This window comes from Balaenoptera acutorostrata, chromosome 21 (genome assembly GCF_949987535.1).
Source record: "Balaenoptera acutorostrata chromosome 21, mBalAcu1.1, whole genome shotgun sequence".
NCBI lineage: Eukaryota > Metazoa > Chordata > Mammalia > Artiodactyla > Balaenopteridae > Balaenoptera > Balaenoptera acutorostrata.
The window spans coordinates 24,680,968-24,707,739 of record NC_080084.1 but is presented as its reverse complement, the minus strand read 5'-3'; positions in this window follow the sequence as shown (position 1 = coordinate 24,707,739).

Here is a 26,772-nt window from a genome sequence, read left to right as displayed (position 1 = left end):
AGGAAGCCACAGCTAGGAGAGCAGGAAAAAGGCCCAGAACCTGAAGGTCTGGATAAAATTGGGCAAGAAATAATAAAGCAGATACCATTTATCGACTGATTGCTATTGGCTAGGCTTAACGCCAGGATGTGGAGAATTTAGTCTCTGTCCTCAAGCTTATAGTCTGATGCAAATTAGCCAGAAACCAGGGAATTCATGCCAGACAAGATAGGGCAAAATGTCAGAAAAGAAAGCAGCAGATGTTTTACTATAGAGATCTTGAAAGACAAGCTATTTCTTCTTCAGCCAAGAAGTCCTCTTCCATAGGGAGAGGTACAGACATCTCTCAATAATGTAACGTATCAGGGTCTTGCATAAGGGAGCAATGAGAACATAGGAGGACATGGACGGTGGGCTGATCTGGCTAGAGTAGAGAGGGCAGGACCAATGGCGAGGGCAGGACCAGCCATGCAGGTCATAATTCACCCACCAGTCAGCTTTTGATAGACAGCCCCTCCCTCCAAAAAGGGCACACCGTGCATGCAAACACATGGTGAGGGCTTGCTCCTGAAAATAAGGGGGAAGAGTTTAGCTTTACTACTCCTTTCCTTAATCTTCTCCATTTCTCTTCTCATCCCTTACTTCCCACTAATAGTGGAGGCTCATCATATCTCAGGAACTGTGCTTGCCGCCAGAGCAGTTACAAACTTGGACTTTACCATTAAGAGGGTCATTCTCTGTGAAGAAGAGAGATGGGAACCAAAGAAGACAATACAGTAAATTTAAGTACTAATGGGGGGTATTTTCAAAGTATGATGGGATCTGAAGATGGAATCTCTAATTCCAGGGGAAGAATTTTAAGGGAACATTCAGAGGAGGTGGCATTTATGCAGAATTTTGAAGGACAGTGAATAGTTTGCCAAGTGCCTGGTTTCAGGGGTTTGCAGGTCAGTTTGGAGAGAGGGAAAGATATTCCAGGCAGATATGTACCACCAGAATGCAAAAAGGGGTAAAAATGTATAAGAAATTCAGGACACTACAGGACTGTTGTATAGGAAAGAAGAGCTAGAGGTAGGGATGAGGCTTAAAAGGCAGGCATGGGGCAGGAAGAAAAGGCTTTGTTTGTTGCAGTTTGCCTACGTTTGGGGGATCATGCCTTTCTATGGGCACTGCTCATCATGCACAACCTTGCTGAAGGTGTGAGTCAAGGTAGCATGTTTGTCTTTGGCTGTCACTGGCCACAATAATTGGATAAGAGGTGGTTACATGACTCCAGAGGAGCTAAACCACAGACTAGGCTGAACCCATCAAATGACTGGTCTTCAACTAAGGGTCATACTGGTGTGTGATGGATCCCTGAGCAGAGGTCACCTAGAGTCGGGCTGAAGCAGCCCTTGTCCACCATACGCTTCCTGAAGTAGAGCTCGCAGGTGTGCAGAGAGAAACAAGATAACTGAACAGGTGCTCAGAGAGAAGCAGAGACATGACATTATGTGTCTTGTGAGCAAGGTTCTTGAGGTGCACTTCCTGCCTCTGTGTGCCATGAGATACCGCTCTGTAACTTTTAATAAATACTCTGTCTTTTTGGGGGGAGTCAACTTATGTTCTTTGTAAACAAACAACACTAAAATGCATGCCATTCTAAAGAATTTGGATTTTATCTTGTTGGTATGGAGAAACCATGAAAAGTATTAAGCAAGGGATAACATAATCAGATTCATTTTGTTGTCATAAAATAACTTGGCTGCAACATGGAGAAAGTTTCAGAGAGGATCAACATCATGAGGAGAGGAAAATGCTAGGGAGCCATGGGAATAATCCAGCCAATGGCTGAGGAATCCCTGAACTAAGGAAAGAACACGGGGTAGAGAATATAGAGCTGAGAGGCATTTGAAGAGCCCAGATAAAAGGACTCCGGGAATGACTCTCGTCAAGAATAAAGGATACATTGTTATAAAGCAGAAACTAACACACCATTGTGAAGCAATTATACTCCAATAAAGATGTAAAAAAAAAAAAGAATAAAGGATACAGGCTGGGTGATGAATTAGCTTATGTGAATAGCAAATTTGTAATCATGGTGAGGACTTTAGGAGAAGGTAGATTTGCAAGTGAAAAAAAGATTAGTTTCAGAGACACTGAGGAATGTGTAAGACATTCCCATAGAATTATAAATTCCGAGGAAAGTTCTGGGCTTCCACATACAGAAAGTAGTTGAAACAGTGGGTAGGAAAGTGGTTGCCAATGGGGAGTCAATAGAATAAGGAGTGTGAAAGTCTAAAGCTGAACTAGGAAAAACAGCAGTATTCAAGGGACAGACAGAGAAATAAACTGAGAAAAAGTCTGAGAATGAATGAATAATGGGTAAAAGAAAAGCCAGGAGACCAATGGTAAGAGAAAAAAATTGGATAGTTTCAAAAAAAAAAGTGTCAGATGATGCAGTGAAGTCAATGAACATAAGACTTGAATTTGGACATGTCAAGGGCCATGGTGGACTCCATCATAAGGCATGCAGAGATCCAAGGAACAGACTGACGGGCTGGCCAAAGACTTGGGGAGCCAGAGGGCAGAGGTTTACCTGCAGGGGTGGGCAGGTGTCCACAGGGCTGGGCCAAGTGCAGGCTTGATGTCCAGGAAAGGCTGTTAAGGATTTGTTGAACACTACACAAAATGTCAAGTCTGGGATTCTTTTTAAACCATAGGCTTCTTTAACTCTGAATTTTAACAACCTAACTATCTAGGAGCATTTAAGAACTGCATTTTTCCCAGGCTTACGAAGTGCAAAAGAGGAAACCTCCTACTTTGCTAAGGAGAGAATCCAATTATTGTCTAACCAAGGCAATTTAATGGCTAAGTAAGATAATTTAAAGAATCTGGAAGAGTCATAAATTCAAATAAGTAATTTTATATAATGTGTATCTACCCCTCCCAGCTGAAGTCACTGCAGATCTAGCTCTATTCAGTCCTAATGGGACCATGCCCAGGGGACCTGCTAAGTGGGCTTTGCAGCCCTGGATCTGGGGTGCAGTATAGCTGTGGGGCGAGCCTTGACCACTCTGAATCTCAGCCTCCTGCAGGGGCGTCCTGGGTTTGTCTGACTCATGCCCCTTAGTGTCTAAATCCGCAGTGGATTTTGCTCTCTTCCTATCTAGACTTCAAGGTCACTTGCCGCCTGTACTCCTACTGCCTTCCTCTGCTACCTGGTAAGAACTTACTGTACCCTGACATTGACCTGAATCAGACCTGAATTAAGCCTGAGTTTTCCCCATCCGTCTGGGACCTCAGCACTGAACCAGCAGAGTAAGTTTCCCACAGTCTCTCTCCTGCTGCCTTCAACTCCCTGCTTGGCTGTGTTCCCAAGGGCTCAGCTTACTGGCCCCCATTTATTAAAGTGTATGAGTTTTAATCACAGATAAATAGCTATTTTAACAGAAAAAGCATTCAGTTTGCTTCTGTATTTTTCCAGAGACAAAACTGAAGTTAAATTAAGGGAATGAAGTATCACATTCAAGTCAAAGCAATGGGTACTTCTCTTGAAAACCTGACCCAGATGTCTCTATTTTGTCAGTGATGGGAGAGAGCAAAGGAGAGGAGATTTTTCATTGGAGATTTGCTGTTTTGCAGTGAACAAGGACATATGAGGATGTCTGTGAAAGTCTTGCTTCAGGATTTAGAGTCCAAACTGATGTTTTAGGAATTGGTTAAGAAAAATCTCAGATGTGATTGATATCCTGTTGTAATTTGGTTGACAAATAATCTAGACAACATTTTCTAGAACGAAATTTGGCATTTTTCCTGTTGTAAAAACAGATACGTTAAAGAATGAAAAATTTATTGTCTCGTGAAGCTATTTTTACATTTGAGGTTAGAGAATCAGATGCAAGTATCTTATGGTAAAAAAAGCTATACAAGTTTAAAAAATGTGGTTCTGCTGATATGTGTCATTGTAGTACAACTCCAGAATTGATTCTATCCTGAGTATGATCTTATCCTTCTCTACTTCCTACATCCTTAAAAAAAAAAAACTAAAACTAACTATAAATTGGTCCATAGTTTAATTGGCCTTGGGAACATGTTTGGCTATAATACTTAAATTTTACGGTTTTGATTTTTTTAAAAATAGTAATCATTGATTATTTTTATTTTAAGATTTTTTTGTGAACATTAACTGATTTTAATATGCCTTTAAAAAAAACCCTGTTACACCAATATTTTAGGGTGCCAGATATATTTTCTGCTCTCATGAAATATTTAGGTAGTTTCTGGCCAGAGAAGATCAATAAAATAGGGCTGAACACTTTGTCAATATATTGAGATTCTTTTCATTCCCGGACCACAAATGGACAGGAGGAGCTTTGCTCTTAAGAAGTGAGTGTTTAACCACTAAAAATAGCTCATAGAATGTGAAGTCACTAAAAGGACCTCATGAGCATGGGAAAATGAGAGCCCTGTGATTCGCTTTCTGTGATAAGAGAATTTTGAAGTACATTAGGGACTGGGATGGGGCATCAGACTGACTCCCATTCTTCCCCAGAGGCGCTTATTTTGGGAATGCTTACAGATAATAAAAACATGTTTGTACACTAAACACTCGGAAAGAAAATACACTGTGTCAGTGGCAGTAGAAGCAGCCCTCTCCTCCAGCAAAGTTAGGGCTCCATTTGTGGAGAAATCGGATTAGGAACTTCATTAGCCTTTCAGATGCCTGGCGGTGAGGCCTGACTGCGTGAGGTTAAGGGGGGCCAGTGAGAAAACCAACAGCTGTAGGAATTAGTGTTAATCAAATGGATGTGTCTGGTGGGTGATTCAAGCAGTTGGAAAGACTTCAGAATGTACTTTCTCCTCTTCCCGTCTCCCATTAATCCCTGGAATTGCCTGTGTCTTGCATATCCTAGAATGGGAAGTGCCCACGTGGAAATTATTTTAAGGTTAATTGCTCTTAGGGAACATGTGGCCATTGCCATGTTTCTGTAGCCTTCCCCCTCCAAATTCACATCACCCTTTCCTCTGGAGTCTATAAAGCACCCACCACCCCCAGAAGTAGAGATAGAGGTCAGGCCTGTAGCTGGGAGGGATGGCAAACTCAGAGCAGGGAGGGGCGTGCTCTCCCATCCCTGTCCTCCCATCGCAGACCACAGGTTGACAGTGGAGCCCAGCGTTAAATGGGGTGGGCAAGATTGAGCTTCGGCTTCTTTGGACTCAGGCGTCTCTATTCAGGATATCCATAACTACATTCGCTTCCTTTCTCACATCCTGCCTTCAGCAGACTGGACCTGTGATAGGCATGGAGGCTCCCTCTGGCTCTTAGCACAGGGCATGGAAAGGGTCTAGAAATATTACTGCTGCTGGTGTGAGGACAACAGAATCAGACAGCCGGGGAGTTTTAGTAATGGAAGATGGACCCCTGCTCTGTTAATCAGACAACCAAAAACTCCATTTGAAGTAATTCTGGGGAGAGTTAGGAGTATATTAAATATGTGTCAGTTTTCATGTAAACTTCCTGTTAGTTTGTTTTCGGCAGTTGTAGCCTACAGAAAATCAAGTGTGGCTTATTCAATGATTACAGCTCTAAAGAAGAGCAGTTGCAGCAAGGAAAGAATTCCCTGTCGACACCTCTTGGCTTACACATATTAATGCTGCTTTCGGGTCCTTAGGACATACATGATTGTAAATATAACCTTGTTTCATTCCTAACAGCGACAATATGATCTGATGGCTTATATCTTTATAGAAAGAGTAGGTCAGCCCTTGTTTGAGATCCTGCCTCTTCTACTTATAGGTCCTCGGGCAATCACTCAACAGCTCTGAGCCTCAGTGCCCCCATCTGTAAAAATAGGAGTAGTAACACCACTCAGAAATTTTACTGGAAATAATATAATGTGCTTATTATATCTGCCACATTGCAAGTATTCAGTAAGTAAGTAGTATGTATAATTAATTATTATTAATTAAAATCTCAGGTACTCCTGTACTTTAGATATTCCTGGTAATCATTAAAGAGGCAGCTTGCATTGCCCTTGTTCCCAATCTTTTTATATCCTCTCTCGGGGTACCTCATCAACTACTGAATTTGAAATCTCTAAACTTGTGGTTCCTAATCTTTTACTGCTGAAGAATCACTTGGAGAATTTGTTAAAATGCAGGGTCCCTGGTCCCAACTACAGAGATGCTAATTCTGTAGATTTGCAGTGAGGTCCACAAATGAACTGTTAAAGGCATCCCAGGCATTTTTGTTTGTTTGTTTGTTTGTTTGGGGTTTTTTGGCCACACTGTGCGGCATGCGGGACCTTAGTTCCCAGACCAGGGATCCAACCCGTGACCCCTGCTTTGGAAGCACGGAGTGTTAACCACTGGACTGCCAAGGAAGTCCCTCCCAGGTGTTTTTGATCCAGGTAATCAGACTGGACCACAGTTTGAAAACCAAGTCCTTGGATATGAAACACCCTGCAGCAACCTGAGCCTTTAGCCTCTGCTAAAGGTGATGCTGCTGCTGCTACTTTGCTGTCGTTTACTGAGTAGCCAACTGTGCTCAAAGCATTACGCTAGGGACTTCACACGTTATTTTATCTTAACAACAGTAACGCCACACTAATTAGTGTCCTGGTTCTATATGGAGGAAACTGAAACTGGAATATTCCAGATAGCCCCTTCACTCACATGTCTGGTCGCTGGGCTGAGATGACTGGGAAAGCTGAGGACTAACTATTGCTCCCTCTTTATTTTGTGTCAGTCATTCTCTATATACACACAGACACACACAAACACACATACAAATATACATATATGTTTTGTACACACATACGCAAATATATGTATATACATATCCATACATGTATGTATTCCTAAGCAACACAGTATTGTTTGTAAGATAGGTTCCCATTGTTATATGTTCTATAGGGTACTTATTTATGCTGCTATATAATACTCAAATAAATATAATACATGTTGAAGAACATCCAGTGACAAAGGATAGTATATGTTGAGTCTGAATTGAATTTTTAGAGCAGCATTATTCTGGCATGAGTTTAGTTAGTCTTTCTGAAAGCTCTTTCCAAATAAGGTAGGATTCTGAAAGGCATTCTTTGACTGAATACAGAAGGGAATGGAGCGTCATCTCTTGGCATGGATCATTATCACAGCCTGACGGCTTTTGAGTGGGCATTAAACCTGGTCCAGCTCTCTGCAAGGTTTAGGATGAGCCATAGAAGGCCCAAGCAGGCTTAGGGTCAGGCAGCGGTCAAGTCCGTTGGCACATGTACAGGACTGGGTAGAGATTTCTTTTAACACACAATTAAATTATCTATTCCCTTGTCAATGGCTGTTTGTGTTGTTTCCAGTTTATGCTGTTAAAAATAACGCTGCTGTGAACATTTTGGACATGTGTCCTGGTGCACATGGGGAACTTTCTCAAGGAAATATACCGAGAAATCGAAGATTGGAGTCACAGTGTATGTGCGTCTTCAAGTTTATTAGATAATGCTAAATTGTTTTCCAAAGACTTTGTGCTAGTTTACACTCCCACAGCAGTGTATAAGACCTGCTGCTGTACATTCCCACAACACTTTGTTCCTTTGGCTTTTGATGAATGGGCAAATCCCTTGCTAGTCAATTTGTGAAGTGATAGGAGAGTTTAATAAAAGCCACATTATGGAACTTGTACAGAATCAACATTAGGGATCTTCAGGCAAAGAGTTTGGTTTATCTGTATTTTTTTAAGTATTGAAACATCTTGCAGAGTGCTGACACTTAGAGGTTTAACGTATTCATATTCACTTGATTGTTGAGCTCTAGTCCCTGAATTGCCTTTCTATCTGGCTTGTGTATTTTAAAGATCCTTCAAATGCTTGTATGCGTTATATCTGCTCAAAATAGGCATAATTCCAATCTATCATGTAGGATTTTTGTGTGGGTTTATAATAATGGGTTAATGGCTGAAAAGCACATGTAATGTTCATATAAGCAATGAGGTCAGTACATCAAAACAGAAGTGGAGGGATACTCAGAGGCCAAGTTAACAAGAGAAGACGTAAACACAAGAAATCTTTACATGTCTTTATGTACAGCAAAATTTCAGATGTAATTATTTAGGGAGAGCCAGGATGCAGAACAGCTGTGTCTGCCTAGTTTAGCAGGTGCTAGATCTTCAGCCAATCTCTGTAGTGGTAGCAAATTAAGGTCACTGGGAAAGGCAGCTCTTGCTGTTCCTGTCACTTTTCTAACCCTCTGAAAAATGATGCAGTGTTGTTCAGCAGGAAGTCTGATAAACCTTCAAGGAATCACCGAGGGATATGGAGAACTCGCAAAGCCCAGGGGGCAGGCATTGGAACACTAGGAAGAAAAACATGGAACTTATCCTCTTCGCTACTAAATTTCTGGAATGAATCCTGCTTAGGTTGATCATGGCTGTGAGTTAATATCTCAGTGCCCTGATCAGTGTGTGAAATTACGTGGAGACTCAGCGCTATCTTTGAGAGACAGGTGTGTCCACTTCAGAAAACCACCAACCTACTCAGCAGCCCTCACAACAATGGCAATCAGTACCTGAGTAGTCAGCGTCTGAGTCAACGGCAGGAAGGCATCGCTGGGAGGCAGCCAGATTCCCTTTAGAAATAAAATTCAGGTCAGTCCAAGAAATTCATATTGCATTTCTATTATGTTCATGGCAGTGAATTGGACATTGCAGGGGAGACAGAGATAAAGGAAGACAAGGGAGCATGCTTCAAGGAGCTTGCAATCAGACATGGTCTCTGCTTAAAAAGGGAAGAGAGGCAAGAGAAAAAAAGTCACGTCTGTTGACAAAGCTAAAATAAGCCTTCACCTCACCTGGCTTGCAAAATTATAATTTGCAAACTTAACATCAGTGATTTTCAGAAAAAGATAGGGAGCATACGTAAAGGAACTAGTACTTTTGTATATATGTTTTACTAGTGAAAGAGAGAAAAGGCGTAGAACAGAAATTCTCTCTGAAATGGAGAGCTGGGGAGAAGTCAGGTCTCTCTTATCAAAGAGATAACCATCTTTGGAAACGTGTTTGCTTCTGTGTGTTTGATACTGTGGCAGGGTGAACTGGACCAGTGTCAGCCCAGAAAAATTGGAACAGCCCGAGTATATCTGGAAGCAAATACTCCACAGATGGAGAGAGGAGGGGAAGGTTAGCTCAGACCACTTGATTTTAATTAAACGGCTTTCCATTTTGTGAACTTGGAAAAGGCACACAGAACTGATAAAGTTCATATGACACTGACTCTTTCTTTAACGCCTAGATAAAAACAAGAGCAAGTCTGTGAGCACTAACTGTGGGACCTGTCGCCGTTTCCCTTCCTAAGGGGGGTAGTGTTCACACGACTGGGAGTAAGTATGAAGTATCTGAGAAGCACAAAGTCACAGGAGGAGGCTTTAATCACCTTGGCATGTATCTGAAGAGAGGGTGGACGTAGCTGTGATTTTGCTATTTAGGGATGTTTGACGGAACACCTTTGAGGGAGGGAACATGGGTTCATGGTTAGTAGAACAGACGGACTGAAGGGCGCCCCAGCCTTGCTTCCACAATTGACTCCAGCTGTCTTGGGTCACATTTAGAATGCAGCCATCCAGAAACTTCATGAGACCAGATGCAGGAAACTTGCCAGGCTCCAGGTGTACACAAAGTTGGGAGTGAACTAGTTTGTAGCTTAGAACTAAAGCTGACTCAGGTTCTCTTCCTGCTGAAAGCTTTATAAGACCCTAGAGCAGAAAGGAAAATAAAAGCAGTCTATTGTTGCCTCTGCCATCTTCATTTTGCCCCTAATTTTATTAATGCCAACCTTTCCTCCCTCATCTCATACATATTTTTCTTATTTAGAATTAATTAGCCAGAAAATGTAGTAGCAGCCATTACTGACATTCTAGTATTGAGCATACAATGTCTAGGTCAGTTGTCCTCAGTGGGGGAGATTTTCCTGCAGGGGAATATCTGGCAGTATCTGGAGACGTTTTGGGTTGTCACAACTAGGGAGGGGATGCTAATGGCGTGTAGTAAGTAGAGGCTAGTGATGCAGCTAAATATACTATAGCGCACAGGTCAGTGCACTGAGTCCCAGATGTCAGTCGTGCTAAGGTTGAGAATCCCTGGTCTGTTAAGATCTGATTTTTTGCAGAGAAAATCTTGGAAAGGTTGGCAGAGAAAATCTTGGAAAGGTTGAGTGGGGTTGGCTGAAGTTGTGCTGGCAGAGCTAATTTTATAAGGTTTTAATTTCTCTGTCAAATCTGAATGAGATCCTTGCTGGATAGAGTAATCTTGGTTGTAGGTTCTTCCCTTTCATCACTTTAAATATGTCCTGCCACTCCCTTCTGGCTTGCAGAGTTTCTGCTGAAAGATCAGCTGTTAACCTTATGGGGATTCCCTTGTATGTCCTTGTCCTTTGTTGTTTTTCCCTTGCTGCTTTTAATATTTTTTCTTTGTATTTAATTTTTTATAGTTTAATTAATATGTGTCTTGGTGTGTTTCTCCTTGGATTTATCCTGTATGGGACTCTGTGCGCTTCCTGGACTTGATTATTTCCTTTCCCATATTAGGGAAGTTTTCAGCTATAATCTCTTCAAATATTTTCTCAGTCCCTTTCTTTTTCTCTTCTTCTTCTGGGACACCTATAATTCTAATGTTGGTGCTTTTAATGTTGTCCCAGAGGTCTCTGAGACTGTCCTCAATTCTTTTCATTCTTTTTTCTTTACTCTGCTCTGTGGTAGTTATTTCCGCTCTTTTATCTTCCAGGTCACTTATCCATTCTTCTGCCTCAGTTATAATGCTCTTGATTCCTTCTAGAGAATTTTTAGTTTCATTTATTGTGTTGTTCATCATTGTTTGTTTGCTCTTTAGTTCTTCTAGGTCCTTGTTAAACGTTTCTTGTATTTTCTCCATTCTATTTCCAAGATTTTGGATCATCTTTACTATCATTACTCTGAATTCTTTTTCAGGTAGACTGCCTATTTCCTCTTCATTTGTTTGGTCTGGTGGGTTTTTACCTTGCTCCTTCATCTGCTGTGTGTTCCTCTGTCTTCTCATTTTGCTTAACTTACTGTGTTTGGGGTCTCCTTTTTGCAGGCTGCAGGTTCATAGTTCCCATTGTTTTTGGTGTCTGCCCCAGTGGCTAAGGTTGGTTCAGTGGGTTGTGTAGGCTTCCTGGTGGAGGGGGCTAGTGCCTGTGTTCTGGTGGATGAGGCTGGATCTTGTCTTTCTGATGGGCAGGACCATGTCCAGTGGTGTGTTTTTGGGTGTCTGTGACCTTATTATGATTTTAGGCAGCCTCTGTGCTAATGGGTGGGGTTGTGTTCCTGTCTTGCTAGTTGTTTGGCATAGGGTGTCCAGCACTGGAGCTTGCTGGTCATTGAGTGGAGCTGGGTCTTAATGCTGAGATGGAGATCTCTGGGAGAACTTTCACCATTTGATATTACATGGTGCTGGGAGGTGTCTGGTGGACCAATGTCCTGAAATCGGCTCTCCCACCTCAGAGGAAATCGGATCTCCCACCTCAGAGGCACAGGCCTGACACCTGGCCCAGAGCACCAAGACCCAGTCAGCCACACGGCTCAGAAGGAAAGGGAGAAAAAAAGAAAGAAAGAAAAAGATAAAATAAAATAAAGTTATTAAAATAAAAAATTTAAAAAGTATTAAAAATTAAAAAGTAATAAAAAGGAAAGAGAGCATCCAAACCAAAAAACAAATCCACCAATGATAACAAGTGCTAAAAACTATACTAAAAAAAAAAAAAAAACCAGAACCCTAGGACAAATGGTAAAAGCAAAGCTATACAGACAAAATCACACAAAGAAGCATACACATATACACTCACAAAAAAACAAAAAGGAAAGAAATATATATATATATAAAAACGAAGAGAGCAACCAAATCAATAAACAAATCTACCAATGATGATAAACTCTAAATACTAAACTAAGATAAACATAAAGCCACAAACAAGTTAGATGCAGGAAGCAAACCCCAAGTCTACAGTTGCTCCCAAATTCCACAGCCTCAATTTTGGGATGATTCTTTGTCAATTTGGGTATTCCACAGATGCAGGTACATCAAGTTGATTGTGGAGATTTAATCCGCTGCTCCTGAGGCTACTGGGAGAGATTTCCCTTTCTCTTCTTTGTTCGCACAGCTCCCAGGGTTCAGCTTTGGATTTGGACCCGCCTCTGCAGGTAGGTCGCCTGAGGGCGTCTGTTCTTCGCTCAGACAGAACGGGGTTAAAGGAGCAGCTGATTTGGGGGCTCTGGCTCACTCAGGCCGGGGGGAGGGAGGGGTACGGATGCGGGGCGAGCCTGCGGCGGCAGAGGCCGGGGTGACGTTGCAGCAGCCTCAGGCGCGCCGTGTGTTCTCCCGGGGAAGTTGTCCCCGGATCACGGGACCCTGGCAGTGGCGGGCTGCACAGGCTCCCGGGAGGCGAGGAGTGGAGAGTGACCTGTGCTCGCACACAGGCTTCTTGGAGGCGGCAGCAGCAGCCTTAGCGTCTCATGCCCGTCTCTGGGGTCCGCGCTGTTAGCCGTGGCTCGCGCCCGTCTCTGGAGCTCATTTAGGCGGCACTCTGAATACCCTCTCCTCGCGCGCCAGGAAACAAAGAGGCAAGAAAAAGTCTCTTGCCTCTTCGGCAGCTGCAGACCTTTTCCCGGATTCCCTCCCGGCTAGCTGTGGTGCACTAACCCCTTCAGGCTGTGTTCACGCCGCCAACCCCAGTCCTCTCCCTGCGATCCGACCGCAGCCCGAGCCTCAGCTCCCAGCCCCGCCCGCCCCGGCGGCTGAGCAGACAAGCCTCTCGGGCTGGTGAGCGCCGCTCGGCGCCGAGCCTCCGTGCGGGAACCTCTCCGCTTTGCCCTCCGCACCTCTGTGGCTGCGCTCTCCTCCGTGGCTCCGAAGCTCCCCCCTCCGCCACCCGCCGTCTCCGCCCGCGAAGGGGCTCCTAGTGCGTGGAAATCTTTCCTCCTTCACAGCTCCCTCCCACTGGTGCAGGTCCCGTCCCTATTCTTTTGTCTCTGTTATTTCTTTTTTCTTTTGCCCTACCCAGATACGGGGGGAGTTTCTTGCCTTTTGGGAGGTCTGAGGTCTTCTGCCGGCGTTCAGTAGGTGTTCTGTAGGAGCTGTTCCACATGTAGATGCATTTCTGATGTATTTGTGGGAAGGAAGGCGATCTCCGCGACTTACCCCTCCGCCATCTTGAAGGTCTCCCCAACAACATATTTTGGATGGTCATTGCTTGAATATTTATTCTTCTTCAGTTTATTTAAAGTTAATTCAATAATTTGTATTTATAGCGCCATTATTAATATCATTTGTTCAGAAAGTGAACCAAGCTAAAGATTGTGCTTGAAACCTGCAGAAATGTCCTACACCTGGCTGTGTTCACACTTCATGATCTTTCAGAGTAACGGCTGCTTCTAGGGCAGATGGCATGGTGGCTCGTTTTGCTGGGCTGAACTCCACAACTTGGTACATGGCAGAGATTTGGAGGTTTAGTGCAGGTGCCCAAATATTAGTTGCCCTTGAATAGAAAGCATTGTGAGAGGATTCTTGAATTTTTTTCCCATCTTGAACATATGAATATTTGGGGATATAGGTAAAATAATCAACTATCTAACTAAAAATATTTAATAAATTTGGTACTATCTACACATTTAAAGTACCATTATTATATAATATAATAATTGAGCAGTATTTTTTCCACTTCTAACTTTTTATGAAACAATACTGCTCAACTTGTCACATGTATCTTTAAACAGTGGGTCTTCATCACCACCAGAGCAACTTTTTAAGCTCTCTCCTATGACATTTTCAACGTCATATTCCATATATTTTTGAGAAGTGCTACTTTTGAATTATATATGATGTTGTAATTAGAAATTCTGTCCTGCACCATAGGTGCCTATTCACATAACATTAAGAATTATTTTTTTTATTCATCTTTTAAAATGTGTATTTACAATGTTCACTTGTAATTGGTCCTATATCTACAAGAACAATGATTATATATGTTCAGAATAATTTTTTTACAAGTTCTGAAGGTGACTTCTATAAGCATCCAAAACCCTAGCAGTGATAGAGGTCATTACAGTAGAATTTTTCTACCATAAACTATATTTTTTTGTTCATAATAAAGTAGTTGAAATGACATCCTCTAAGGTGACTGAGTCTGTAAGGTGATTCCCTCTTTTTAAGGTATAATTTCTTTAGGTGAAAAAAATCTCTGACCTAAATATCTGGGCATACAAAGCATGTAACTGTGTATTTTTCTGATTTGGTTCATTAGGTGTTATTATGAGGTTTATACTTGGTTTTACTCTGAGTAACTCATTTATTACCTGACCATAACTTGGATATACAGAGAAGAATCTAGTATGGTATTTGGAAACTGGTTTAAGAAAAAAATATATTCTAAACTCAGTTAAAATTTGCTTAAATAATTCATTGAAAAGCTACTCCCTAGGTTATCCTAAACCCTGTTCCAATCCCTAAACTGTAGAAAATACTCTCACTTATTGCTTAAATGAAAACTCCCTAAATAATGTCCACATGGGGGAAACCACAGAGCCCAGGTGCTCTATGTGTATGACTTCATCCTGAAACTACCACATGTTTACCCCCAGAGAGGTAGCAATATGTTTCTGAAATAATATGTAGATTAAAAAAAAAAAAACTTTAAGGAAAAAAAATGAATAAAACATCAAGCCAAAGTACATGGTTTCCAGGTGTACATCCAGGACAGCCTTTTGACAGATGTAAATATTTCCTGAGTAATTACCCTTATCTTCTGCTGTGCATCCTTAATGTCATTTAAACAACATAAATGCAAGTTAGGCAGTTAAAAGAGAGTTCCACCTGGATTTCAATCTCAGCTCCAACATTTACTACCTAGGTGACCCTGGACAAGTCACAACTCCTTTTCACCTTTCTTTATCTCTAAGGATGATTCTCAAGGTGACTGCCAAAAACAGATGAGATAATATACTTGGAAATGCCTAGCACATAAAAATAAGTTGAAACTGACTAATAAAAGTATAAAATTTTGCTGATAACTTAGTGATTATTAGTTATGTCTGATTGCCAATAATTTATATCTACCATTTTGATAGTAAGAGTTTAGAATTTTTTTTGACGAGCTGTAATAGTATTCTATATATTTTGAGAAAAATCATAAATAGTTTTGTTCTCAAAATCTGGAATAATGAAAGCTAGGAATGGATAAGCCATTTCAGGCTTTTTTTTTTTTTTCAAAGTGAGGTTTTTCCCTGGTCCAGTTTTCAGTGGAAATGGGATATATAATTTTCCTTCCAAGTTTGGAGTCCTTTATTTCCTGGAAATTTTTCACATTAAGGTATCACTTGTTCTTTGTTTACTTGGGCCTATGGCCATGTCTGAATCAGGCCAGAGTATCAACTTTGACCAAAAAACTGAGACTTCTGGACAACACAGCAAACTAGCACAGGAGACTGGCTCTTTTCCCTAAACTCAGCCTGGAAATGCTACACAAGCAACAGGGAGGATGATTGATAACAGAAGCAGTACAACTCTAGTGGTAACAAAGGGTGTTAGGGTCATTTTCTGGGAGGTGAACAGCTGTCCAAACCTGAAGAGAACCAGATGTTGCTAACTGTGAGAAGGAGCTTGCTAATTGTCCTCATCTCTTCATCCTGCATTGCCCTGAATGAATCACTGTTTTCTCCAATGCACTGTAGTGAGGGGACACCGCAGCCCTGTGCCAACACCAGTGGATGAGCAACGTAATCAAGTGCTGGGGGTGGGGACTGCTGATAGCTACCATCTCAAGTGGGGAGGCTGGTACCCTCTCCTTGCTTAATGGACAAGATTATTACAACAGAGGGAATCAGACTCCAGAATAGCAGTGCCTGGGCAAAAGAAATGGGAGTTCAGTGAATGGCAGGATTGGGGCTTGGGTTGGAAATAGAGGCTTCCAAATTTGCAATAATAGAGGCTCTTCTCTCTAAGTCTTTTCCATACCCCCTAAAGGTACCAGGAGAAGAACACATGCTAGGTCTGAGCTTTGATCTCTACTCCCAAATAAGTGCTACCAGCTAAGGTAATCAGTAGTCTTAGCAGAATTTAAGCTCATAGGAAGAGGAAAAAAAAAAAAATGGTTAAAAAAGTAAAGGTAATTAAGGAGGTGTACTAACCCTTAAAAGAAAAGTAGTTACTGAAGAAACTCATCAGAACAAGCTGAATTAATGGCCCAGATAAAACAAGAATTTAAAATAAATAGCTATCTACAGAGAGGAGAAGTTATTGCAAATATGAAGCAGGAACTATCAGTAAAGAAGAAGAATCAAATGAAGATAGGAATAAAACATATAACAGAAGAATGGATGTAGCCAAAGAATAAATCAGTGAGATCAAGAATCTAGCTACGGGGCTTCCCTGGTGGCACAGTGGTTGGGAGTCCACCTGCCAATGCGGGGGACGCGGGTTCGTGCCCCGGTCCGGGAGGATCCCACATGCCGTGGAGCGGCTAGCCCCGTGAGCCACAACTACTGAGCCTGCGCGTCTGGAGCCTGTGCTCCGCAACAGAAGAGGCCGCGATAGTGAGAGGCCCGCGCACCGCGATGAAGAGTGGCCCCCGCTCGCCGCAACTAGAGAAAGCCCTTGCACAGAAACGAAGACCCAACACACAGCCAAAAATAAATAAATAAATAAATAAATTTATAAAAAAAAAAAAAAAAAAAAGAATCTAGCTACGGAATTTTTCCTAGAAGGTGCAATAGAGGAATGGAGAGATGGAAAATATCTAAGAAGAACTAAAATATAGAACGAAAATAGAAATAGAAAGGTCAGCTTTGATCTATTAGGTAAAACTTGATGAAGCCCAGCATTTTTTGTTGTTGTTGAAATAATGGCTAAGAATTAAAGAAAGAAGAATCAGATCAAAAGGGCCCATAGAGCAAAAGACAACATCAGTAAGGAAAACCCCAAATCTTGACACATTTAATTTAAAACATCAAAGACAAAATTCTAAGTGTCTAAAAAAAATAACATCTCACTATAAATTAATTGATATCAAAATTCTCAATGGCAGCAGAATATTGAAGTAATATTTTTTAAGTATTGAAGGAAAATAATTTCAAATTTAGAATTTTATATATAAGTAAACTATTATTTAAACACTAGATTGAATAAAATAAAAGCACTCTGAGATACACATACAGGTCATATAAAACATATAAAACCTATAGAAAACATTCTATAGAAGGTATTGTACAGAGGAAAAAAAGATTTCAGAAGAAATAAACAATGGGAAAAAAAAGCATGTGTAATTATTTGTATATATCTATAACAGTGCTATCCAGTAGACCTTTCTTTCTGATGGAAATGTTCTATTTTCACTGTCCAATATGATAGTCCTTAATCATACATGGGTATTATGATATAAATTGTGGCTAATATGGCCAAGGAACTGAGTTTTAAATTTTATTTAATTTTAAGGAATTTAAATTTGAGTAGCCATATGTGGTTAATTGTAACTACATTGTATAGCATAGCTCTATAATAATCTAGATTTAAAGTTCTAGATCATACCAATATATGGTGAGGAGCAGGGAACAAGCAGATATCAGAAGATTTTGACAGCAGGCTGAGGTCTTTGTTTTGTTCAAGGGGAAGAAATAGATATTAACGGGCTCTAAAAAAATTAATAAGATTTAATACATTAGCAGAAACCAATCAAAAATTTTAATTTTCAAACCAGAAGGAAAAAATACTGATCTAATCAATGAAAGGCAGAAAGGGAGAAAAAAATTAAATAAGAATAAAGAGTAGTTACATAAAAAATATGAAATAGGATGACAGGATAAATCATAATAAGATAGTAATTAAAGTAAATGTAAATAAATTAAACATGCACATCAAATCACAGAGGCACCGAGGGAGAATAAAATGCCATAATACATTGTCTACAACCGACATTTAAACTGAAAAGAAACAGAAAAGTTGAAAATAACTAGTTAAAAACATGGAAAACTATTATCAATTTTAATAACAGATAAATACAATTTAAGCTGTTAAACAATATAAGTAAAAGATGTGAATATTATTTATATTAGAAAAATAAATAGATTAAAAAGAAAATGATGGAAAAATATATTCATCTACCTGTATTATGAAAAAAGATAAGTTATGAGGATAAAGTAGATAGATCAACAATTGTAGTTAGTGCTGTTAATATATATTTGAGAAGACAAACTGATCAAGAAGACAAAAATGAAAAAAGGAAGGATTTAGAAGACTTGGAAAAACACCTTGGGATTAGTAAACCTAAACAGTAGATGTAAACAGAATTTTATACTCCAAAACATAGAATACGCATTCTTTTTGCACATATGTGAATATTTATAAATGAAGTCTCAAATTCTATAAAAGAAAAATCATAAACTTAGAGATCAATAACAAAAAGATAGTTTTAAAAGACCTACAGAAAACCTTGTATAATATAGAGATCAAAGTATGATAAAAGTATATCATGAACAACAGAATAGCTAAAAATTTGAAAACTTAGATGAAATCGATGAATTTCTGGAGCTACATATAATACAAAATTGTTACAGGATTAAATGAGAAACTTGGATATGACAATTATGAGGGAAGAAATTAAAATATAATCAAATACCTCTTTCTCCTAAAAGCTCCAATACCAAATAGTTTTCTTTTTAATTAACATCTTTGGACCAAAGATTAACATTATTGGACCAAATAGTTTTAAATATGCATTCTACTTAACTCTCAAGGAACAGATAATTTCTTATATGACAAAAAGCTTCCAAACTCAATTAAATCTAATAACATTTTAAAAATACATAATAATTGAATATATTTTTCCCAAAGAAAATAATGATATTTCAATATCAGACATTCTGTTAAATAATTTGGAGCAATGGTCATAACTATTGAAAAAGCTGTAGTTGTATAACCTTTAAAAATGGAAAAAGGAAAAAAGATTTTTCCTATTACTACAAATTTTCAACATAATATTGGAAGTCTTAGTTAATGCAAAAGAATTAGAAAAATAAATCAGTGGTATAAGAATCAAAAGGGTAGGAACAAGTCTCATTTATTTGCAGATGATGGGACCTTTTAAATAGAAAACCAGGCAAAATCAATGGAGAAACTTACAAATTATAAAACTGAGCAAAGATATTTAATACAGGATAGATACCTCAAATCAATATCACTTTTTAATACCAAACTTGAAAATATAAAGTGTAAGACATTATTGACAGTAGTAACATTTCTAAAAGAATTCAGTAATTAACATAATAAAGAATCCAATCCTTTATGTAGTTTAGGAATTGGAAGAGGGACTAGGGTAAATCTGGTTAGCAGCTTTCCAAAGAATTATTTAAACAAAATTTAACTAAGCTTAGAATTTAAGAAAATATTTTCTTAAACAAGTTTCCAACTATAATACAATACCAGATTTTTCTCAGTGTATGCAAGATATAATCAAGTAATATATGAGTTAGATTAGAGACCATGTCTCATAATAACATCCAATTGACTGCCAAATTACATAGACAATGTACATAATGTTGGCAACCTCTAAATTGTCTCCAATGAAACCTGCCTCCTGGTATTCATGCCTTTGTGTAATTCTCTCACCTTGAATGCGGGTTGGACCTGGTGCCCATCTTCTAATACACAGAATATGGAAAAGGTTATGAGATATCACTTCTGAGATGAGGTTACACAGAAGCTATGGTTTCCATCTTGCTCTCCTTTTATTTTCTTTCTAGCTTCCTCTTAAGGAAGCCAGATGTCATGCTGTCAGTGGCACTATGGAAAAGGCCAATGTGGCAAGGAACCAAAGTAGGCCTTGACCACAGCCAGAGAGAAACTGATCCGGTCAAGAATCATGTGAATGAACTTGAAAGCCAATCTGCCCCCAGTTGAGCTTTTAGATGAGACTGCAGTCCCTGCTGACAAACATTGACTGCAGCCTTGTGAGAGGCCTTGAGGAAAAGACACCTTGCTAAGCTACACCCGGATTCCTGACTCACAGAAATGGTGAGATAATAAATGTTTGCTGTTTTGAGTTGCTAACTTTTGATGTAATTTGTTATGCAGCAATAGGTAAGTAATACAGACAGTTATCCAAAATATAATAGACTATTAGCTAAAGAGAAATGTTGATGATGTGTACTTCAAAATGAGGATGATGCTTTACTTAGTGTACTTGTGGACCAAATAAATAACAATGAGCACAAACCAAAAATCCGGTCATATTTCCATTAAGGCCTTGGAATCACTGGGTCTACTTGATCAAAACTGTGTCATGAGACATGACCAATACTGTAAGTTGACTCATTTAGTGCTCATTTGAACTACTTCATACCTTACCTTCTTATACCACGGAGCTGGAAAGCAACTATTGAATTTCCAACTTTTCTTGCAGCTAAAAGTGATCATGAACATAGCTCTGTGCAATAATATGAAGGCAGAAGTTCCCCAGAAGAGTTTCATTTTCCAGATGAAAAAAATAATTTTTCCCAAGAAAAAGGTTTTCCTTACCCCCGTATGTTCTTTCTGCTTTGAACATGAAAGTGATATTTAGACATGCAAGACATCTTGCAACCATGACCATAGGGAGGAAAAACCACATGCTAGGAATAAAGGAACAGGAAGCTGGAAACTTCCTGGGTTACTGGAAGTGTTGCTGAGGTGAAGGGCTAGTCTAGACTCTTTGTTAATGTATCAAATATGCTACTTATTAATTAAGCCACTGTGGTAGGGTTTTCTGCTATTCACAGCTGAATGTATTCTTAACTTGAAACAGGAGAATAATTTTAGATTTTTGTATCAAAATTTTCTAGGCCATGTAAACCTAATTTAAATTGGATACTTTGGAGGAGGCATAAATTTCTTCAGGTTATATTAGTCAATAATGGGTAAAATGAGGAGAACTGCATGAATGTTCATTCTGGATGCCACTTTTGCTTTAGCAGAAATTTAACAAAATAAAGAAAGGTATGAAAAATTAGTCAAAGAGTACTAAAGACCTAAATCTTCCCTTGGTGTTGGCTCACTTGTGGAAGATCCAGTGGATTTGGACTGAACTGTTCCTGATTCCAGGAAAATCTCAAACTCAACCCAGGTGTATAATAGCTCAAAAAGATCCTTCTTTTATTACTTTGTTTAACTTTAGGCTTATTAAATGGAATTCCTATGACTACCTGAAGTCTGGTGTTAAAATGAGAGCAATCTATCCAGTATAATGAGCCCAACTCTATTTCACCAGTTACTTTTGGTTCCTAAGAAATATATGTAAGCTATAAATTTAGGGGACCATCCAGCGCCATCCAGGAAACAGTACACTAATGGTCTGAGAGTCCAGTACATCTCCTTGTTTTACTCAGGGCACTTTGTGGCTAGAAATAGAAACCAACTCTGGCTGGATGAAGCAGAAAGAGTTTTACTGAAAGGATGTTGAGTAATTCATAGAATTGCCAGAATAGCTGAAGAATCAGACTTGGGACATAGGCAGGCACCAAGGGAGGTGACTGCTGACAACCACAGCTACACTTCCATCTGGGACAGCCTGGCAGGGATGTTTCTCTTGTTGTGAAGGGATAGTAGAGGCCAGTGCTGGCCCTGGACAAGTTACCATCTCTAGTCACCATCTCTGGCTCTAATATCTTAGAAAGAAAAGTGTTCCCACTGCCTCTGGAACAGAATTCTCCTGACTGTCTGAATCCAGCAATTAGATTAAATAAAAATTTAAAGAAATGAAAGGTGGACAAAACTTAGTACTTACTATGTTCCAAATGATTTCTAACTTATTCCCTTACCCCACAATATTTTATTAAATAAGAGATGATGTGAGAATGGGGAAAACAAAATACTTAAGAAAAAATATGAAAAAGGATTGGTTGTAAAATAATTAAATGAAATAGTCAAAGAATGACAAAGATCTTATTATATTGCACGTATATAAGAAGAATCTAAAATGAGACTCCAGTGCACATGTTGGAGTGATTTGGCTCCGCGTGTAGTGCCGATGTAGGAAAATTAAATAACTATCTTAACTTTCTTCTCCACTCATTTCAGGCAGCTCTATCAGATGACCCTTTAAAATTCCCATGGTGATTGGGTATCCAGGCCTTATTGTTTTAGAAGTACAATTAGATTAAATGATTTAGAAACCTGTGCTCACCTTATACCCAATACTTTTGAATGATTATTTATACAGTTTAGTGTCTTTGGCAAATTATTTGTGCTTTTAGTTTTGGTTCCTCGACATTTTCCCTTCCTTTCTGTTAATTTTGATTTACTTCATTTAGTTTCCACCACCTCATTTAACTGAGTTCACATGATGTTCTGAGTCATAACTTACTGTTGTAATTGTCATCCGGGAATAATCCTGTTTGTGCTGGCCAGTTACGAAAGTTCTTACCAGAGACGATACTTTACCAAGTTGCATTATTCATGAGTAAAGCAAATTCACAAATGTTAAGAGTTGGAAAGAGAGAAAACCAAGAATTTGGTCTAAGGGTTTTTTCTTTAGAACTGAGGAAGACAGATGTCCTGGAAGATTTTTGGTGTCAGATGTGAACTCTAATCAGTCAAGGAGAGAGATTTGCAGAACTGGGTGGTCAAAATGGCATCCTAGGAATTTTCAGACTTGCATTCTTGAACAGGAGAGCCTAAAAAACAGTTCAAAGAAATGCTCACCCTCAAGCATTTTTATGCAAAGTGATGAAATTTAGAGGAAAATTAGAAACAGCCAATTCTGAGAATTATACACAATGAACTAACTATGACGTGATCATTATTTGTGTTAATACTCTTCAGTGTTTTGGAGAATTTGGTTTGTTTGATTAAAACCAGGATTCTTTCTTTTTCCAAATGACTACATTAGGTACCATTGATGTACATTCCCTCAGTACTCCTTCATTGTGCTAGTCACATGTACGGTTTCTCTATTGTCTGCCTTCCCCATTAGTTTGTAAGCTTCAGAGGGCAGGAATTGGGTCTAATTTTTTCCTCTGTATTCCTGTCACCTAGCAAATATATGCCTAACACATAGTAAATCCTTCATTATTTCTCAATGGATAGGCAAACGGAAGAAAATTGATTATATTTAGAAAATTTCATCCTGAAGATTGCCATTAAGAGTAGCATGCAGAAAGGTAAACATTCTTATTAACTCAGTCTCATTTCTTGACTCCTTAAGGTTCTGGCTAGTTTTGACTCAGTTCAAGATGCTGTGCCTGGTTTGTGATTGTCCATTGCAAATCCTTGGAGAGGACTAATCCTTGTGTTCAGTAGACTTTCCATAAATATTTATTATTTGGATATTGTTCACTGTTGAGTGAACTGGGGGTCTTGGCTGCAAAATTTTAAGTAGAGCTTCGTATGAATCTAATTGACCATGGAATCTAGAGTTACCTTAAGCAGAGGTTAAGCCTAGAATTAGTTCTAACACATATATACATATATTCAAACATATTATATATATAGTTGGTTCTAACACATTTACATATTATTCTACATATGTATCTAGTATATAATATACATAATAGAGCAGATCCCTCTCCTATGGCTGATCTAGGATGACTCAATCTTTAACAGCAGGAATATGAAGGTATTCAGTTTATGTATTTATTGGGCAATAAGGATTATAACTTTTGTATAATTCCTACAAAGTCCAAGTGAGTGATAATTATCACTGATAATAACAGTGAAATATGTAAAGTATTATATAACAGTATTATATTTATAATCCTTCAATAGTTTCCATTATCCTTATACTAAAATTCAGTCTTCTTAATTTGGTTTATCATGGCTCTGACTATGCTTCAGATTACTCCTTGCACATTACACTTCCACTAGTGTAAGTTTCTGATTATGCCATTATTTTTCTAGCTTCCAGGCTTTTGTATTTATTTTGTTTGAAATATTTTTCTTACTCTTCCCCTCTTTACCTCAATCCTCCCTGCAAGAAAAGAGTTATGTCTCCCTGCTAAAAGTTCCCCTTCTATTAACTACCAGTTACTTCCTCATCATTAATGCTTTGCACACAGGTACTGTTACTTGTTTGATTTTCTGTGTCCCCTACTAGAACACACATAAACCAGAGCATCCATTGCACTTGTCCTATGTTCCCAGTGCTGGCACAGTGCCTCCTATATGGTTAACAATATCTTAGTTGGGTGAAGAAAGAATGAAAGAAGGAACATGTGGCCTAAATAGAACATATTTCTGTACCTGTTAAGGAACATGTGGCCTAAATAGAACATATTTCTGTACCTGTTAACTTATCGTGTTAAATTCTTTGGTCGAGTTGGAAAACGGGCAGTAGGAGAAGTGCCATTCCTATTTCAGCTTCTGAGGAGACCATGTGACTGACTGTTCACTTGGGGCAGTGGTCCCATTACCAATCTTATTGGTTTATATCATATACACAAACCTTGTAAAAACTCCTCAGACCGCTGTGAAGCCATTCAACAAAAAGCAGATTTATAGATTTCAGGTTGAGTGTTATTTGCCAAAATATTTGTACAGGTAGGCTGTGTTTCATTACCAAGACCTTTCCTTTGGCTGTGCAGTCACTTGGGACTCTTCTATCCATCATGTTCCTCCTTTGGTTTCAATCACATCACTCCAACTGAATGCAACAATATTGATTTCTCCCTCTTTGCCTGTTCCATCCTTTGGTCACAGATTTGGATGGAGAACAAATGAAGTATAATGGTGTGTTTAGAGCCCTTTTCCTCAACTCAGCATCTTGTCTCTGACAAGGTCACTAAGAGGGTGGAGATGGCGGAGCAATTCTGCAAGAGGTGGCTGATCCCTTGACAGTGTCTTCTTCAGAATTTAGGATCATACTCCCAGAACGTTTAATACATGTTTTGTATGTTGTTATATGTTTGTCCTTTCCTGATTTGAAATACTGAGTTCTCCATGTTGATCCTCTGTGCTGAAAGTTACATCTGAAACAAAAAACCTGCCTTTGTGTATCAGAAATGAGATCTGGTATTAATTCAGAAGATCTGTATTTGATTCTTGACTTGTCCATAACTGGCTGTATGACCTTGGGCATGTCACTTTAAGACTCAGGTTTTCACCTCTAAAAGGAGAGTGTGAGAGGAATGGCTAAGGTCATTTACAGTTCTGGATTTTATGAGCCATCTTTGCCATCTTTCCATGTTAACCTAAATTTCTAGTTCTCCAATTATTCCTTTGAACAAAATTGGGACACCATACACCCTAATGATAAAGTAGTACTCTGAAAACAAGGAAAACACCAAGACATGAATACTAATGAAACAATTATGTCCTGTCATGTGTCTATTTTCTTTCTACTAGAAAGGAAGCATTTCGTGTGTGGAAGTTGTGCCATTTCTAAGTAACTTAAAGAAAACACAGTTTGGGAGGACCTCAAAAAAATGACTGAAAGTTAAAATCATACTTTCTCTTTACACAGTTAGAAAATCAGGTGAAACTATAAAAACACTTTAGCTGCTGGGCTAGAATCTTGAGCCATGTGTATCTGAGTTCTATTTTTCCCTCCAGTCTTAACTTTTATAGTATAACACAAGCAGTATTATTATTTTGGTTACATAATTAACCTGGATACATTCTCTTAGTAAAAGGTTCCGAGAGTAAAGAGTTTCACAAAGTAAAATGGGAAAGTTCCTCTTCACTCTTCATCCTCATCCTCATTAGGTCCACATTCCTCCTCAAAGGCAATAACTGACAACACTTTGTTTGGTGACCTTCTATTCCTTACCCCAAACATACCCTTACATTCTGCCACTTCTCCTTCCTGGCTTCTCTTTCAACTGCCCCTCTCACGATCACCTTCCTTTTTCAGCCCCAAGTCCTAAGTTTGTGAATAACTGGTCTTCTGATTATTGTTTCCATTTGAAGTGTCACCTCATCAGAGACAAGCGTTTGCTGCCCAATCTAACTGAAGTAGTTCCGGCCAACCTTACCCTATGGTATTTTTAAAGTTAGAATATGCTGTTTTGTGCCCTTCATAAAGCTGTAAAGTAATTGTATTTGTTTTTCTTCTTTTCGTTTTCTGTTTTACCTTCTTGCTCTCTGCATTGTAAGCCCATGAAAGTAGAGTAGAGTATATGCTTGTTTTGTTGGTTGTTGTGTCTCCACTATCCTTCAGGTTTTCTGAAGTAAATATTGGTGAAATATATTAATATACACATGTACATAGACACATACACAAATGTATTTAAATCAGTGTACCATATTCTGTGTATTATTTATAAACTTTTTTTTTAGTTTAGTAAATCTTAGAGATCTTTCCATATCAGGATATTCTCTCAGTGACTGACTAGTACTGCACTGTATGGAAATACCCATAATGTACTAAAACTTTCCACTACAAATGGTCAAACTAGGCTGTTTCCAGTTTTTTGTAATCATTGACCATTGATTGACCATCCAGGTGTTGCTCAGACCTTATCTGTGCACCTGTGCAAGTATTTCTGTAAGGTAAATTCCTAGTAGTGGAATTAATGAATTGAAAGGATGATGTATTCTTAATTTTGATGGATAGTCACAAATTAAGTTTGTCAATTGGTGTTTCAAATTATACTGAACGAACTGTGATTACAAGAATTCTTGTCTGGTAATTCTCACCTCCACCAGATATTATAAAACTAACATGGTCATGTGTACTTTTTTTTTTTTTTTTGCCATGCTGCATGAGTCATGCGGGATCCTAGTTCTCCAACCAGGGATGGAACCTGTGCCCCTGCAGTGGAAGCACGGAGCCCCAGCCACTGGACCGCCAGGGA